General features: G+C 38.9%; 1 protein-coding gene across 1 annotated transcript in view; it reads right to left on the reverse strand.

The window, feature by feature from the left end:
* The window catches only part of GRM5 (glutamate metabotropic receptor 5), a 165,652-nt gene that overhangs the window by 60,551 nt on the left and 87,570 nt on the right, over positions 1-17,531 (reverse strand). The window lies entirely within an intron of this gene.

The following is a 17,531-nucleotide window of genomic DNA, read 5'->3' on the forward strand; positions in this document are numbered from 1 at the left end:
CAAATACATACTCTGTGACAGGAGCTGTTCTAGGTTCTGAAAACAAAATGATGAAGAACATATTCCCCGCCCTCCAAAAAAAAAAATTGGTGGGGGTTAGGGGGACTTTTATAGAATTACCTACAGGTGGGATAAGGACCATGAAGAAGTAGAGCATGAACCCTGACTCAGTCTGTGGGAACAGTAAAATCTCCTTCAACAGGAATTAGCAAATGCAAGTGTTGTGGTTTGGCTGAATTTGTGGATTTGGTAGGTTTGGCAAATAGAAATTAATTGTAAGGAAAGAGCTAGGGGGCATTGGAGGCATGAAAGGAGGTTCCATACAGTAATGTGATGAGTGGCCTAAGATAAGTCTGGAACGTAGGCAGGAGGGGATCTTGCAGGGCAGAGAGTCTTAGATCAATGGGAAGTCATCGGAGGGATCTATGTAGAGTAAGAGGAATCACATGGTCAGATTTGCGTGCGTGTGTTTTAAACATTATTTTGGTTGCTGTGTGGATTTTGGATGAGGTAAAGGTGTAGAGAGATTTGAGAAATACTGGAAGCAATATAGGCTGTTTAAATGCATGTGGGGATATGTGAAAGACAAAGGCATCAAGGATGACCAACATCGGTCCTTGAATGCCAAAAAACATGACAATTTGGCGTCATTTGGGTTATGTGCCTTCCTTTTAAATTTCTTTAGGGCAGTGATTCTCAAACTTGGCTACACACTGGAATCACTTAGATATTTTAAAAAAGTACTGCGGCCTGGGTTTCAGTGCCAGAGTTTCTGATTTCATTGGCCTGGGTATCAGGATTTTTAAAAGGCACTCTAAGTGCTTCTAAACCTGCAGCCAGAGTTGAGAACCACTGCTCTCAAAGGATCATTCTTGTCAATTAGAGTTTTAAAATGGAATTGAGATAGCGCTATTGAGTGAGTAGGAGAGGAATTAGTAATCTGGAGCCCTGGACACTTCAGCAATGTGGCAGAGATTATTCACTGCCTGCAAATAGCCATTCTCCCCTTTATCCTCAGCAACAGATCTCCATTTCCTTTGGGGTGGTAAAGGATGCAGCTAAAACGCTACATTTGCCAGCAACCTTTGCAGTCAGTTGTGCCATGTGATAGGTTTTAGCCAGAAAGATGTAAGCAGAGAACTCCGTCAAGGAAAATGACTCATCTTGGAAAGTACCTTTTTTGCCCTTCCTGGCTTTCTCCTTCTGTCGACTGGACTATACACGTGATGGCTAGAGCTCCAGCAGTTATCTTGGACTATAAGGTAACATTAAGGTCAGAAAACATGTTTTGGGATTTGGAAGAGAAAAATGCAGGGAGCCTGAGTCCCTGTTAACCGTGGAATCACTGACTAGCTCTGGACTGTGTATATCATATTTACCTTGTTTAAACAACTTTTATTTCCCTTATATATGCAGCCAAACCAAATCCTAATTGATATAGCTGTAACTTCCTGTATCTCCTGGTCAAGGGTATTGTAGTAAGTGGCTTTGAATATCAATGGCTACTAGGAGGTAAGGGAGACAACAGTAACAGCATGTAATGATGGCGTAGGGGAGCAGAATTTGCCATCCCCAAGTATGTCTCTTTGAGATATTAATTACTTTCAGCTGGTTATTTTCTAAGACATGGCAGACGGGGGAAGAAAACTGAAAACCCCACTAGGAGAGACACATTTTTGTAAGAAACATTTGCATTCATAAGGGAAATCTCCATTTGGAAGGGTAGCACCCTCACTGTACAGTAGAGGAGGGTGTCCAAATCTCTAGAAATTCTTATCAGTGGAGAAGGCAAAGACTTGAATCTGCATAAAAACCTTTACCCTTACTGTGCTTTTCCTCCCCTAGCTGACTGTCCCCACCCTCAACATCCTCTATTGTCTTTAGCTGAGGACGGTACTTAAGATGAGGGCTTTGGCCATTTTGGTGAGTTACTCATTTTTCCTGAGTCTCTCCCATGTCTACAGGTTGTTAAACTCATTGATTTCTCTTCTTAATGTCTCATGTCAATTTAATTCTTTTGATGTCAGCCAGAAGAACCTAGAAGGGTAGAGGGAAATTTCTTCCTCCCTGACAATGACAAAGAAGCGTGGGGTTCTTTCAAAACATGTCTAAGGCAGCTCTGTTGTAGAAAGAAACGAAAACATTCTTTCTTCTCTCTCTTATTTCTGCCTTGCCAGTCTTTTTCTTCAAGATCTTAGGTTTCAAACTATTAGTTTATAGTAAGATGCAATACGGGTTTAATAGGATTTGTGAGTTAGCCTAGGATCCTCAGCACACTTTACAAAATAGTTTCTGTGGGAAAATGTATGCTTAGTTTAAAAACCTGTGCTTTTTTTTTTTTTTTTGCGGTATGCGGGCCTCTCACTGCTGTGGCCTCTCCCGTTGCGGAACACAGGCTCCGGACGCACAGGCTCAGCGGCCATGGCTCACGGGCCCAGCCGCTCCGCCGCCTGTGGGATCTTCCCGGACCGGGGCGCGAACCCGCGTCCCCTGCATCAGCAGGCAGACTCTCAACCGCTGCGCCACCAGGGAAGCCCAAAAACCTGTGCTTTTAACTTTAAAAAATGTGTATGTGGATAGCCCAGACTAAATATGACAGTTATTTTATATAGTGTATAGGATTATAAATAAATGCATATCTCATTGCTAATGAATATACCTGTATCTATTTTTAGGCACCTGTGTTCACATATGCTTCTTATTATGTAGGATATCAACTTCTGAGACTTTAGGATACCATAGGGTTTAGGTTCATATTTACAAATTTGTTCTTCATAGAGACTATTTTACAACAAGAAAATGGGGACTCATCATTCCTATCTTTATTCTTCCATAACAGCTTATTTATAACACTGATATGACAATGAAATTCATTATCTACTGTAGTTAATTCTATAGGGGTCTGTTTCCCCTGCTAGGTCATGAGCTACTAAATGTCCATAGTAATTTACTGATATAGGAAAGATGTTATGTGTTACATGAAGCAGGAATCCTTTCAACAGCTGAAGAGAATCACCTGAAAAAATATATAAATATTTAAGGGCTTTCACTTTACTCCTTTTTTTTCCCCTGTTGTTCTGCTAAATCTTAACTGCTTTTATCTAAACGTCATTAGCACCCTAATTACTGAATGTTTTCTCTATGATAACATTCATCACTGTTTTTATGTCAAATATATTCTTGAACTCTTCATGTGCAACCTGTTAACATCATGTGTGAAACTTAAATCTCCATTAGATATATGTGTTGGAAGAAATGTGTATAAGGGATGCCTCTAATGTGTTGTGGTTATTTTCTCAAAGTTGTCAGAATTTATATATTCAAATGAATGTTTTTTTCATTTAACGTGAACCACTGCAAAGGCTTTAATGATGCTGCCATTGCACAAAATACTTTTGAAACTATTGTCTTGGAATAGAAAATATTGGATTCTGATTATAGTGTTATAATCATTGAATGTTATAAATTGAATAAGATCTTAGAGTTTCCAAGAATGGATGTGCATCACAATCACTTGGAGAGTCTACAAAAATACAATTCAGGAGTCTAAACTCAGGAGATTTCGAATCAGTACATTTGGGGTGGGACAAAAGAATTTTGTTTTGAATCAGCAAGCTCAGTGACTATACAACTGGTCCTTGGTTGGCAGCCCACCCTTAGAGATTATCAGGCTGACTTCTCATCCAGTGTGTGAATGTCTTACATGATAATTACTAGATGCAATCACCCTAACCCTACCTAAGGCTTTCCATGAGCTATGTTGTCTCAAGGCCAGGATTAATAGTGGGGGAAGATAGACTGGAAAGACAGGAGGTCTGGATGGCAGGTAGAGACGGGAGGTGAATAAAATGGTTAGAAGGCTATCACAATAGGACAGGCAAGGGATGTTAGGGCAATAATTAAAAGCCACTGTCCTGAGAACATTCAGCTGGTAAAGACATTTCAGAACTAGGACTGAAAGAAATGATGAGGTAGACAGACAGCAGAGTCAGGAGAGAGGCTTGTAACCAAGCTGATGGCAGTGCTGTTAACCAAGATGCAGGCTGTTGGAAGAAAAGCGTCACAGTTTATAGGAATGATATCTAGTTCCAGTTTGGACATGTTGTGTTTGAAATGTTTATGACGAGTAGAGCAGATGGGAGCAGAAGCTTAGAAGAGCTATCAGGGTAGAAGTTACAGCTTTAGGAATCATCTGTGTATAGGTGGAAATAAGAGACATGGAAGTAAATGTAATCAATAAGGAAATTCATGGATATAGATGAGAGCAGAGTCTGGAAGTCTGGTATGACACCGAACTTAAGGAAGGGCAGAGGAAGAGGATATGTCAGGGGAGATATAAGCTAGGTCATCTAGAAGGAAGGAAGGGTGTCAGAAGCCAAAGGAAAGTGGTTAATTGGATGGTGCACCGTATCCTCCTCTAACAATGTCACTTCAGTTTTTCTTTCTTTCTTTCTTTCTTTTTAAAAATCCTTACCCAAAGAGCTTTCACAAAGCTTTGAGCTTCAGTTTTCCAGATATCTCTCCTTGTGGCATATCACTCTCTTATATTTCCCCCCTTTACTACTTTTAGTTCTGTTTCCTCTGAACAGGGGGTGGTGCAGAAGTTCTAGCAAATCTCAGAATATTGAGATACTGCTAACCTTATTATGATATAAGTTTAGATTCTCATTAATTGCTACGCCTACTTTGCATTGGTTTACAAACATCTGAATACACTGTTATTCTTCCTAAATCTCTTCCTTATTTTCTTCTGTGAATTAGGGCCTTTTCTGCATTAATGGTTTTCTTTTTTATCCCTGTTTCATTCTTAGTGTAATGGTAAGTACTCACTATTGGAAGTACTCAGTGTACTGGTAAGTTATCACTGGAAGGGTATGTAGAAGTTAACTAAGAATCTGTAGAATATATATTTTATAGTTTTACCATAATCAGTTTAGCATATGCTTTTTATATTTTAGAGTAAAGGATCTTGATCATATTGGTGAAGTTCCCTCCTAACAAGCATATTAGAGTTTCTTAGAAGATGCATAATATTATTGCATTCCTTTCTAGAAATGCATGTGAGGCATAAATTATAAAATCAAGACCTGTTTTCTGATGACATCTATTTAGGTGGCTATCCACTTCTCACTTTCCTCCCCTTTCATGCTTGATCCGTATTCTGTGATTCTCCAGTATAATTCATCCTTTCATAGCTTGAGGTGACATATATTGAAAACAACGGTTTTTTTCTTTTCCATTATAGTTTATTGCAAGGTATTGAATATAGTTCCCTGTGCTATATGTAGGACCTTCTTGTTTATCTATTTCATACATAGTAGTTTGTATCTGCTAATCCCAAACTCCTAATTTATCCCTCCCCCACCCCCTTCCCCCTTTGGTAGTTATAAGTTTGTCTGTGAGTCTTTCTGTTTTGTGAATAAGTTCATTTGTATCGTTTTTTAGATTCCATATAAGTGATGTCGTATGATATTTGTTTTTCTCTGTTTGACTTACTTCACTTAGTATGATAATCTCTAGGTCCATCAGTGTTGCTGCAAATGGCATTATTTTATTCATATTAATGGCTGAGTAATATTCCATTACACACACACACATATGTGTGTATATATATATCACAGCTTCTTTTATCTGTTCCTCTGTCGATGGACATCTAGGTGACTTCCACGTCTTGGCGATTGTAACTAGTGCTGCTGTGAACCCTGGGGTGTATGTACCTTTTTGAATTAGAGTTTTCTCTGGATGTACGCCCAGGAGTGGGGTTGCTGCATCATATGGTAGCTCTATGTTTAGTTTTTTAAGGAACCTCCATATTGTTCTCCATAGTGGCTGCACCAGTTTACATTCTCACCAACAGTGTAGGAGGGTTTCCTTTTCTCCACACCCTCTCCAGCAGAAAATACAACAATTTTTTTTAAAGGGAAGGAGAGCTGCCAAAACTATATTATCCACATTATCCTATGATTCCGCTACTGTGCTTCCCGTACATCTAACGGGAGACGGACGGCTCACTGATTTCCTGGACACCTAAAAATGATACGACTGCTTAGCAATAACTGGTACTCATGCTTACTGTTTGGGTATTAGTCTTGCAGGAGTAATATTCCTGTAGTTAATAGTTCCTAGACTGTTGCATTCTCAAACCCTCTTCCAGGTGTCTGTTCAGGCAGAAGGAAAGAGGAGTCAAAGATCCTGGGACAGTTGCCTGATGTTCTGTAAGTTGACTAGGCAGGAACTCCTTAACAAGCTCCTTATTTCCTGTATAATTTTGGAGGAAAGGAAGTTGCTGCTGAGAATCTTTGAGCATCAGATGTATGTGTGGTCCGCTGCCGGTCAGGCCATTTCAGGTATACGAAACTCATTCGGGGCTGTTGTGGAACTCTCCTCTCATACGTGAACAATAGATCTGCCCAGAGTACAGGGTGTTGACTGGGGACTAACAACATCACGCCTGCTGGCAATCTGCTCCATCAATAGACCACTTGTCTGCCTTTCCTCCCTTCTTTACCTGTCGGGATCTGGATCTCTGGGGTGTTGGTTTGAGATAGCAGAGTGACGCAGACTCAGAATTCTTTCTGCCTTGTTCATAACCCTGCTCATTTAATATTTTCTCTTCACTTAGCCTAAGCTAAAGTTTTTCATTACTTCCATATTTCAGAAGAACTGGAAGTGATGTGTGTGTGTGCGTGTTATATTTAGGTACCTTATTTTTCTTTGTAGCACTTACTATAATTTTAATCTATTGTGTGTGTGTATATGTGCATGTGTTAGAGAGAGAGAGAGAGAGAGAGGTTGAGAGAGACGTCATATTGTTTAGGTCTGTCCTCCCTACTTCACTAAAAGCACCCTGATGTCAGAGACTTTGCATCTTTTGCTCACGAATGGAACCGTGGTACTGAGCACGGTGCCTCACTCATATGGTTAGCACAGCAATTTACAAATTAATATATCTACTATATAATCAAAGTATAATCAAATTCTCATTCTGGTGTATGGATCAAATCATTCTCAGCAAACCTTTTTGTGGCCTTTAGGAAGTCCAAGTTGCAGAACTGTTATGTACTGTTATAGATAGAAATCTAAATTCAGTGCATTACACCTGAATTTTAGAGTCAGGATTCTGAATCAGAGAGGGCAAAACTAAGTAAGCACCTCAAAGGCTTCCTTCTGCCTAGGGGTGTGACATGTCTCACATTAGAAATATTCCTGGTACTAACTTGGCAGTGATCAGTGTTTGTGATTAATCTAATTTTGAGTAATTCACTGGATCTGGGAATTATGAATAGAAGAAAGAGGGAGGCAGTAACAGAAGTCATTCTTTAACAAGTGTCATTTAGTATAAAGTTCAGATACACCGTTCCCAAAAAGGCTTCAGTAGTTGTGGCACACGGGCTCAGTTGCTCCGCAGCATGTGGGATCTTCCCGGACCAGGCCTCGAACCCATGTCCCTTGCATTGGCAGGTGGATTCTTAACCAATGCACCACCAGGGAAGCCTTTGTCCTTTGGTGCCCTTTGGTGGGTGCCCTCTAGGAACCAGTGGGCGGCTCTCACTCCAGTCGGCAGCACTAACTGGAAACCCCCAAAAGAGTTAGCAGCGAGGTCACTGTGAATCCCACCCATGACCTGCCAACAGTGTTGATCCAACTGGAGCTTTCTCCTTTCTGTGGCCCCCACCACTCAGCACTTACCCAAGACTTCTCACCACTTTTCCCGGACCCCTTCTCCCCAGCAGGGCCTCAGAAGGCCTGTCGCCTCCCTGCCCTGTCTCCTGGGCCATGGTGACTCTCTTCTCAGTGTGTCTTTTGTTAAAGATGCCCTTTTTGTATAAATAAAAGATAATTTGGAGTTGTTCTCTCAAAAAAAGAAAAAAAAAGGCATTTTCTAGAGTTGATTGATTTTACCATTACCTTAGCATGAAATAAAACATAACCATGATTCCTCCCTCAAATGAAAATTTAGTCTCTATCCAAAATGTTTGGTAGGTTTTATGGAAGCTGCCTCAATGGGAAGCCACTTTATTCCTGTTTATGCCAGCATTAAAAAAAAGGGCAGAAACTAACATTTATTGAATGCCTACTAAATGTCAGGTGTTATCCTAGATATTTTAGATAATCTTCACAGTAAACAAGTGAGGTAGGTATTATTAACTCTGTTTTACAGAGGAAGGATATGAGGTTTAATCTGATGCGTTGGGGCTGAGATTAAAACCCTGTGAACATTTTGATTGATTGATTAACTGATTGACTTATGTTACATCAGGAGAGACAAACTGATCAAAGTGTTCCTTTCAAAGGGGCCCTGAGGTTACTTAGTAGGAAGGAGAATCATGAATAATTGGCAATGTCTGCCACGTGCAAGGAGGGGCTAGTGGTGGCATAAGTATTTGATATTTGACGTAGATCCATTCTCCCTTCTGAGAAATCTCATTGGTTCAAATTCTTCAGCAAGGTTCTCATCCTGGCTTATACGTCCTGAGGGTTGCTAGCCAGACACTGATTGGTAAATTTTTACTTTTGTGTCCCTAAAGTTTTCTAGTGTGGAATGGGCACCAAGTACCCACGGCACACGAGAACAAGGATTGATTGTAGGACATTCCTAACATTGCCACATAGAGGACTCACAGCCACCCGTTTATCATCGGACCCAGCCTATTTCATGCCCTTCAAGGTTTATTGCATATTTTTTGTTTTAGATTCCCTTAATAAAATGCCCTCAGAGAGCTGACAACTCAGGGTTATAGTTTTTATTTAGCTTTTATATTTTTTTATTGGTTACATTTTATAGGGGAATTTGAAATTGTATGCAAAGATTAATTTCATAATTAGGCATAAAGAATGATTTAATAGTTCTGCAGAGTGCTGAGGGGAAGGATTATCACAGATGCACATTTGTAGGGACCAGCTTTGGAAAAATATGACTTCCGGTCATACTGCGGATGAATAAGAGAGGAAAAACACAGCATATGAATTTAAATAATAAAATGTGCTGACTGGAATACTTTGCTCCATTTTTACCTTTCCCCTCTCCCCTCACTATCTAACTCATTCCTCTTTCATTTTCCAGCCCTTCTTTGAGGATGGCTTTTCTGATTCCTGGAGTGACAGGTTCCTCCCATGTGGTCAAGCAGTTCCCTGTGCCGGTGTCTATCACAGCGCTTGCACAACATTTTTTTGCACATAATAGCACAACTGTTATGCTCATAGTGAACTTGCTTGTCTGTTTCATGTAGTAGACAGAGAGCAAATTGAGAGCAGGGGACTGTTTGCCTTTTGCTCTACTGTGCCAAGCCAGTAGCCAGTACACAACACGCAGTTAAACAGGTTGAACGAATGAATGATTACGTTAATGGAGGAGAGAACAGTTGAATCAGGAGACATGCATTTCATTTTCAGCTTGCACACAAATATTTCTGGTGAATACGAGACGCTTCCTCTATTTATTTGTGTCTCCATTTGTTTTTACGTTTTTGGAATTTATTTAGTAACAGTGAGCATTCAGAGATATTTTCATTGGATGGGGATCCTTCCATCTGAGTCTTTTCCATTTTTATGAGAGAGGGCACATTTTACAACCAGGTAGCTTCTTCAGCCTGCTTTCTGCCCGTGGATGACTGGATTACCAAGGATCTCTTTATATTTGAACTGTCTGTCCTTTGCATGTTTTAGTCGTGTCTCCATTTTTTCTATACATAAAATGGAAATACAGAACTCCCTTCCCTATAATGAGGGTTTTAATCTGGAGAAACCCTTGTAGAAGAAATTGCATATGAGAAATTAAAGACCGATTACCTGAAAAAGAGCAGTGAAGCAATTTCTCAGGACTGAGAAAATAAAATGCTTAAAACTAGTTTTGTACTTTACTAGAATAAAACATTAAAGTCATCACTTTAAAACCAAGAGAGGATCAAGGGAATTTTACACACATGATTTGAGCTATAATGAGTGTTTTACAATTAATTTCCTGGTTTGCTAGACTCTTTTCAGGCTCCCTTTCCTCTGGTTTTAGTCAGTCATTTTTTTTTTTTGCAAATAATCTGCATAGTAAAAAGCATTTTCCTCCTGTGGCTGGTCTTCCATCCAAATGTCCTTTCTGATTTTGTGACTCAGATATTTATTGAGTGTCTACTGTGTTCTAGGAGCTTGTTATTCCCAAGTGTCCAAAACAAGCAGAAACCCCCTACCCTTTAGCTTGTGTTCCAACTGGGGAGACTGACAATATATGATCAGCAAAAATAAGTTAATACATTAACAATATAATGGAATAAAAGGTTATCTATGAAGTGGGGAAAGTAAGAGGTAGAAGAGAGGGGAAAGGGGGACAGTTTGTAGTACTAAACACGTTGGTCAAGGTAGACATTTGAGCAAGGACTTGAAGGAGGCAAGGATAACAGCAGTATGTGTATCTGGGGTGGAGCATTCCAGGCAGAGAGAACAGCTGGGCAATGACCCTAGGAGAACAGCCTTCCAGATATCTTAACAGAAGAACAAAAGGACCAATGTGTTGGGGGATAGAGGGAGATGTAATAAAGAGGAAAACAGTCCAGATACATAACAAAGGTCTGGGTCATATAGAACATAAATTTGACTTTGAATGAGAGCAAACTATTGTAGGTTCTTAGACAGTGGAATAACATGATCTGGCTTACTTTTAAAAAGGTATCTCTGCCCGGGCTATTGAGAAGTGGCTGTAGGTAGAGGCAGGAGGAGAACCAGGAAGATTAATTAGGAGGTTATTTCACTAGTAAAGATGATTAACAGTTATTACCAGGGCCAGAATCTTACAGTGGAGGTAATGGGAAGTGGTAGACTTCTGTATTTGAAGGAAGAGTCAGTGGAATTTCCTGACCAATTGACCAAAGGATATGAGAAAACGCAAAAGATGATTCCAAAGTTGTTGGCCTGAGCTACTGAAAGAATGGATTTGCCATCAGGTGAAATACAGAATGCTAAGGATAGAGCAGCCTTGGGGATCAGGAAGGTAAAGACTAAAGGATTTCAGATTTGGAAATGTAGAATTTGATATATCTATCGCACATTCAAATAAATATGTCAAGTAGGCAGTTGAATATTCAAGTCTGGAGATCGGATGAGAAGTCTGGGCTACATATTTAGATTCAGAAATCTTCAGTGTATAACTGAGAACAAGAGACTGGGTAGGATCACCGGTGAAGCAAATGTAGATAGAAAAGAGGATGAAGACTGAGCCCTGGGACACTCCAAAACTCTATTCTTACTTTTATTTCAAACACAGAGTTAGATATAAATGTAAAAACACTAAAGGCAATAGATGCTAGATTCCCTCCGAGAAGGTTAATTTTTTTTCTTGTCATTGAGGAAAACAGGAAAAGTGGATAATGATGCCATTATTATCCACTGAAACCAGGAAAACTTTTGATCAGGGAGAGTGAGTAAAAAAAAGATGGCAGGAAAAGAAAAAGAATTCAATTTCAAGCATAAGAGGAATAAAACATCGGTCTTAGTAATAGATTTCAGTTTAGAATGGAAGACAAAAACAGGTGACTGTATTAAACTGTGTTTACTTCAGTGCTCACATAATATGTTCTTAATGTACTTCGGCAAACTGGAAACAACCAACATTAACAGAAAATAACAAATGTGGTTAGTTTATGCGTCCAGTTGTTAACGTACAAGCAGTGATTAATGTACTTCTTGTCATGCACGCATTGATAACAAAAATAGCAACAAAACATATTAATCTAAAGAAAACCAGTAAAGAGTGGGCACTGTAGTTGAATTTATCAGCACTCTAGAACCTAAAAGAAATAAATGGGAAACAACAAGAAAAAAAAAAAAAGAAACATGCCAGATGCCTTTTAGTATTGTTGTGGCTCATGACTATCTTTCTGGAGTTTCCAAATCATGTTAACCTTGTGTAACCCATTCGTTTGGAATCAGAAAGCTAAGAAGGCAAAGTAAGTGACATTAAAAGAGATATTTATAATAGTAAGCTAGTTCAACAAGTGCAAATTCATTGCCTATTCTGTGCCATTTACTGGGCTAGACAATCATTGACTTAGAGGATCTTACTTTCAAGTGGGGAAGACTTTCAATAGAGGTTGGAACTTTCTCCAAATTTTCTCATTTATCTTTAAATCAATCAATCAATCTCTATATTCATTTCTCATCACTATATTTTTTAAACTTAATTAACAGTAGAGTGATTATCGTTAATATAACTGAACTGTTAACAGGTACCAAACTATTTGTGTGCTATTTAATCTCTCCAATAATTCTGTGAACTCGTTACTACTGTTACCTCCATTTTTATGTAAGAGGAGCTCAGAGAAGGAAATTTATTTTTGCTTAAAGTCACACAGTGAGTCATTGGTGGAGTGTGGATTTCAACATGGATGTGTCTAATTCCAACCCTTTTGAGATTTAAACCGCTATGTTATTGGAAGATAATAAAGAAGAATTGTTTCGGAGATGTCTCACACGCAGCCAAAAATTTCAGCTGTATTTTTTAATACTACGTTTGTCATAAATTTCACCTTCCTTAGATAGTATTGGCGAGTCTATGTAACGAATGTAAGGAAAATCTAGAAAGTGCTTAGGGACCTGGGGGGGGATTCTATTGTTAAGCAAAGTAGTCACTTCCTTTTACAGCAGCTGGTCACCGTTATGATGCTTGGTCTTTAGAAAAGGATGGTTTCCATAAATAGGCTTTGATAGGAAAAGTGAATGTGAAATAGTGATTCACTTGCCTCAAAACAGCTTGGTTATGTTGGAAAAAATATTTTTGAATACACATTCCTTAGATATATTCGTTAGGGTTTTTCTTTCTCCTTGAAAATTCTTCTCCCTTTTACTTGGTTAACTTCTCATTTTCACATGCATTATTTCCATCTCCTCCCAGAAGGTACCACTGAACTTCCAAGACCTGGTTAATTTTCTCTCCTCAGTGTAATTAGTTTTTACTCTCAGGCTAGCACTTTATTTTCTTCCACCTTCGTTCCTTTCTTGGTCTGTTCATTCATTCATTCTTTCCCTTATTCCTCCTCTCTCTATTATTTATTGGACAAACATTAAATCAGTTTCTCCTATATGCCTGGCATACTTAATTTATTGAAATTGCTCTTTATTTGTGTGTGTGTCTGCCAGCCTCTGGGATACTCGAGGGTAGGAATTGTGGCTCCATGATCACTATGTGTCCGGTGCCCAGTGCTTTGTTTGAACCAAGTTGGAGCTATTTGCTAATGAGTACTTCTGTCTTGCATGCCACCAATGCACAATTCAGTTATCGTATGTATCATATGTTATACTCTTAATGCAATTATGTAAGTCAGCCTTCTTCTACTGTGGACATTTGATGGCCTGGAAATGGAAGGTCAGACACCTTCCATTTGTATCTTTATCAACAGAACCTAGCACAGTGTTGAAAACAGTGTAGGAACTTGATTAAAAAATGACTTCTGCTGAATGAATGATAGGATAACCAGCTTGTAGAGCATGTGTTCCTATTAAGATTATTATGTAACCTAGATAAGCCAAGAAATTAGAGGTTGCCATTATGAAAACCTGTTCCTTTTAAAATATTAACAGGAACTATTTATTAAAATTGTAATAATAAAAACCACATATTTCTCATCTAAATTCATAACAGATTTCCCCTAAAGAATCAGAAACACATAATAAACGGAAAGGTTTTTTTTACCCTTTCCTCATCCAAATTGAACTGTAGTAATCAAATGGGCAGCACTTTTTACACACATTTGAAATGAAAAATATCATAGCAACCTGGAGATAATTAACATGTGACCAGCTTGAAAGCTGAATTTTTTCTCTTTCTGTAATTTCCTGGAAATGTGGGGCTCCAAAATGTGATTATGAAGAAAGGCATGTGGTGTAGCAGCAAATGGGGGAATCACAGTGCCTGGGCTTGATTTTCCACTAGTTTTGTGACCTTGAGCAACTTATAGAATCTTCCTGGGTCTTAATTAATTCAGCTGTAAAATAATGAAGTCTACCTCATAGGATTCAAAAAGATAATGCATAAGATAGTTAAAAATACTGGTGACGACACAGCACAGGGAGATCAGCTCGGTGCTTTGTGACCACCTAGAGGGGTGGGATAGGGAGGGTGGGAGGGAGATGCAAGAGGGAGGAGATATGGGGATATATGCATACGTATAGCTGATTCACTTTGTTATACAGCAGAAACTAACACACCATTGTAAAGCAATTATACTCCAAGAAAGATGTTAAAAAATATATTGGTGATGAAAAGCACTTCTCCCCACGTTTTTATTTACTTATTTATTAAAAGGTAAAAAAATGTCCCAAGAAAAGCAGGACAAACTGAGGAACACAAATGAAGGAAGTATTTATAGGAAGAGAGTAACTCAAATGCTGGAGTTGTAAAACTTGTCAGTGGTTCTGCCTCCTTGGAGCTCATCCTCCACTCCCTCCCAGCTTCCCACCAACTCCCTTTTGTTTGACTCTGTTCTGTTTTTGCCCCTGAAGTGAAGATACAAAGGTTCCAACCTCCAAAGCAATTAGGTAACTTAGGGAACGAAAGGAACTTCCTAGAGAATGTTCCTATTGACGTTAAAAGGTTGATAGGCACTGCCCTCCTTCCAGTTTACAGCTTTGCACTTAAAATAAATAAGATACATTTCTTTGCGCGTGAGAAGCAGGAAATCATTCTAACTTTCTGTCATAAAGCTTCCCACTGAGTTACTTTTTGAAAGCCGTGTTGTTTTTGCTTTTTCCTTTTACTTGGGTTTGTTGGAAGGTTGCCAGAGTTGGCAAACCCACCTGAAAGGGTTTCCATGGCTTTAGCTTTGGACTGGGCAGCTAAAGATCTGCTACTTATAAGCCATCCCAAATTCTTTGAGAGAAAACAAATTAAAGATCCTTTCTAGGACAGTTTCTGCACGCATCTGGTGGGGAATGGTGTGCAGTGAAAAAGTTGTCTTGGCAGAAGCTTGTAGGGAATGCTCTGAGTGCCTAGCCAAATTGTCGCCTTCCACTATTTTTTCCTCCTTCCTCTTTCAAACCAGACCACATTGCAGTTATCTTCTTCTCTCGGCGAAACAGTGACCTCCTCCTGTTAATTTAAATTTCTGATCTCTTCATTGCCCTTTATTCCCACTACATCATCACAGTCCAAACGACCAACAGATTCACATTGTGACTTGCAAAATTTCCTTACTGTGGTTTTCTCTCTTCCTTCTTTTAAAGTCCCCAATTTAGTCTTTATTTAAAAATTTTATCTTCTAGTATTCAGTATTTAAATAGCTCAAATCATATGAAGTATTTTAAATTATAAAAATTTTAAATATGCAGGGAAGTGCAGAACAAACGTAAAAATCCAGATTTAACAAATGTTGATATTTTATCACATTTGTTTCAAATTGCATATACACACAGCTTACAGATATAATTGAAACCTCTCTTGTAAATCCTACCCGACTCCCTCCCATCTCTCTCCAGATGAAACCATCATTCTAAAATCAGTATCCTTTCTACTCATGTTTTTAAACAATATTTACACTTTGCATTTTGACTGTGTGCATAATATTTATAAAGCAGTCCATCATGATTGCATTTCCTTTCTTATTCAATTGTTGGATATTCCTGGAGATAATAATTGCCCTGTTTAAAACTGTTCTCTAGAATGTGAACATCATAAGGGCAGAGAATTTTATGTTTTGGTCAGAGAAATATTTTCAGCACTTAGAACATTGCCGGGAACAGAGGAAGTGCTAGTTATATATTTGTTGAGTGGATGACTAGATAGATAGCTGAATGAATAAATAATGTCTTTTAATTTCCCTTAGAATAAACTTTAAAATAGTTACCATGGCTTACGAAGGCCTGCAAGAGTTGGCCTTTGCTTGTCTTGCCTGTCTCAGTCCCTCCCCCATGCCCCCGTGCTCCCAGTTCCTCCTCAGTTTCTGTATTCTGTGTCCAAAACACTCTTCTCTTTCATTTGAATCTGGCCAACTTCCATCTTTACTTTAATTCTTGCATGTACACAGCTCCTTGAAGAGGCAACTTTAAACCTCATCTAAGTAGCTTCCACTGATACAGGCTCCTACACCATTCTGGTCTTCTCTGTTAATGCTCAGCATCTTATTATTACTTGTCAATATTTAGGATGATAATCACTTTGAGGGCAGGGGTCCTGTTTATCCTATTCACTGCTAACATGGATACCTGAAGATTGTTAGAGAAAGAATAACTACTTGTTGTACTTAATGAAAATAATTTGAATTAGGAATATTGTTAGGTTCTGCCCTCATCCTCCATTTAAAATCTTTCTTTATTTTCTTCCTGGTTTTCATGCCTGGTTTTCTTTCTTTCTCTTCTTAATTCCTGGTTCCTGCCAATTTATGATGGCTATTAAAACTATGGCTAACTTAAAATTTATTTTAATGGATATATTGATGAAAATACATACTCTTAATATAATTCAATATTATACGCACATATGTGTGTGTGCAAAAAAGTAACTCGCAATCTCACCACTCATAAACATTTCTTCTTAAGGTAATGTTCATTTCAGACATCTTTCTATGAATATATAAGAGTAAATGGCTAAATATAATATAGATATTAATGTCAGTTGATTGCCACTCCTAGTTGTTTTTCTAAACAATTATTCAATTCTAAGATTTCTAACTGTGCTAACAATCTTATAGAGCTGTGCTGGGATTAAATGAATTAACATTTGTAAGACGCTTCAACGAGTTCCTGGCACACAGGAAACATGTATGTGTTAGTTGCCATTATCACAATGGGGGCACTGACCCAAAGTGATCCGAGCTGTCACGTTATAGGCTGAAGTGGGGTAACTGTAAGCCAGTTGGGTAGAAGAAAGACTTAAGTATCCTCTGAAGCCAGCCCCAAGCACCTCTGTGGCAGGCTTTGGGATAGCTGAAGCCATCAGAGCAGTCTTCTGGCTTAGCTAGCAGTGCCAAGTGCCAAGTTACTTTGAATCAGAGTCAATGAGATGGGCAGCAAACAGCTATAGGCTCTTTGGAAAAGTGCTGGAGATCTTAATGAAAGGTTAAATCTCACATACTATCAATGTGGAGACCTTTTCAGGTTTGGTACTTATTCTCCCTTCTCCCCTCCCACTTTCTTTCCCCTCCCACATATACACACACGCTCACATGTATGCATGTAGCCAGAGGAAAATCATTTCATTCTTCTGTTTGAAAATCTTCACTGGCCTCACACTTGTCTATGGGATAAAGCCCAGACTCCTTAGTTCAAGGCTGTCTTCAGAGCATGGCCCTAATACTTACTTCCATCTTCATTTGTAACACTCCCCATCATTTACTGCAGATTGACACTCATTTGCTGAGTGCCTACTCTGTGTCAGGCATTGTGTTAGATGCTAGGAATGCAAAGGTGATTGAGATATGGTTATGTCCTTGAGAAACTAAGGATTCAGTAGGGAATGCAGACAAGGATATAGGCCATTAAAATCCAGCTTGAAAATGATGTAATGAGGGAAGCAGAATTTGCTTAAGAAATACAGAATAGAGGACTTACTAGTC

Source organism: Delphinapterus leucas, chromosome 7 (genome assembly GCF_059928025.1).
Source record: "Delphinapterus leucas isolate spDelLeu-1000000601 "Yukka" chromosome 7, BTC_Dleu_Yukka2, whole genome shotgun sequence".
Classification (NCBI taxonomy): Eukaryota; Metazoa; Chordata; class Mammalia; order Artiodactyla; family Monodontidae; genus Delphinapterus; species Delphinapterus leucas.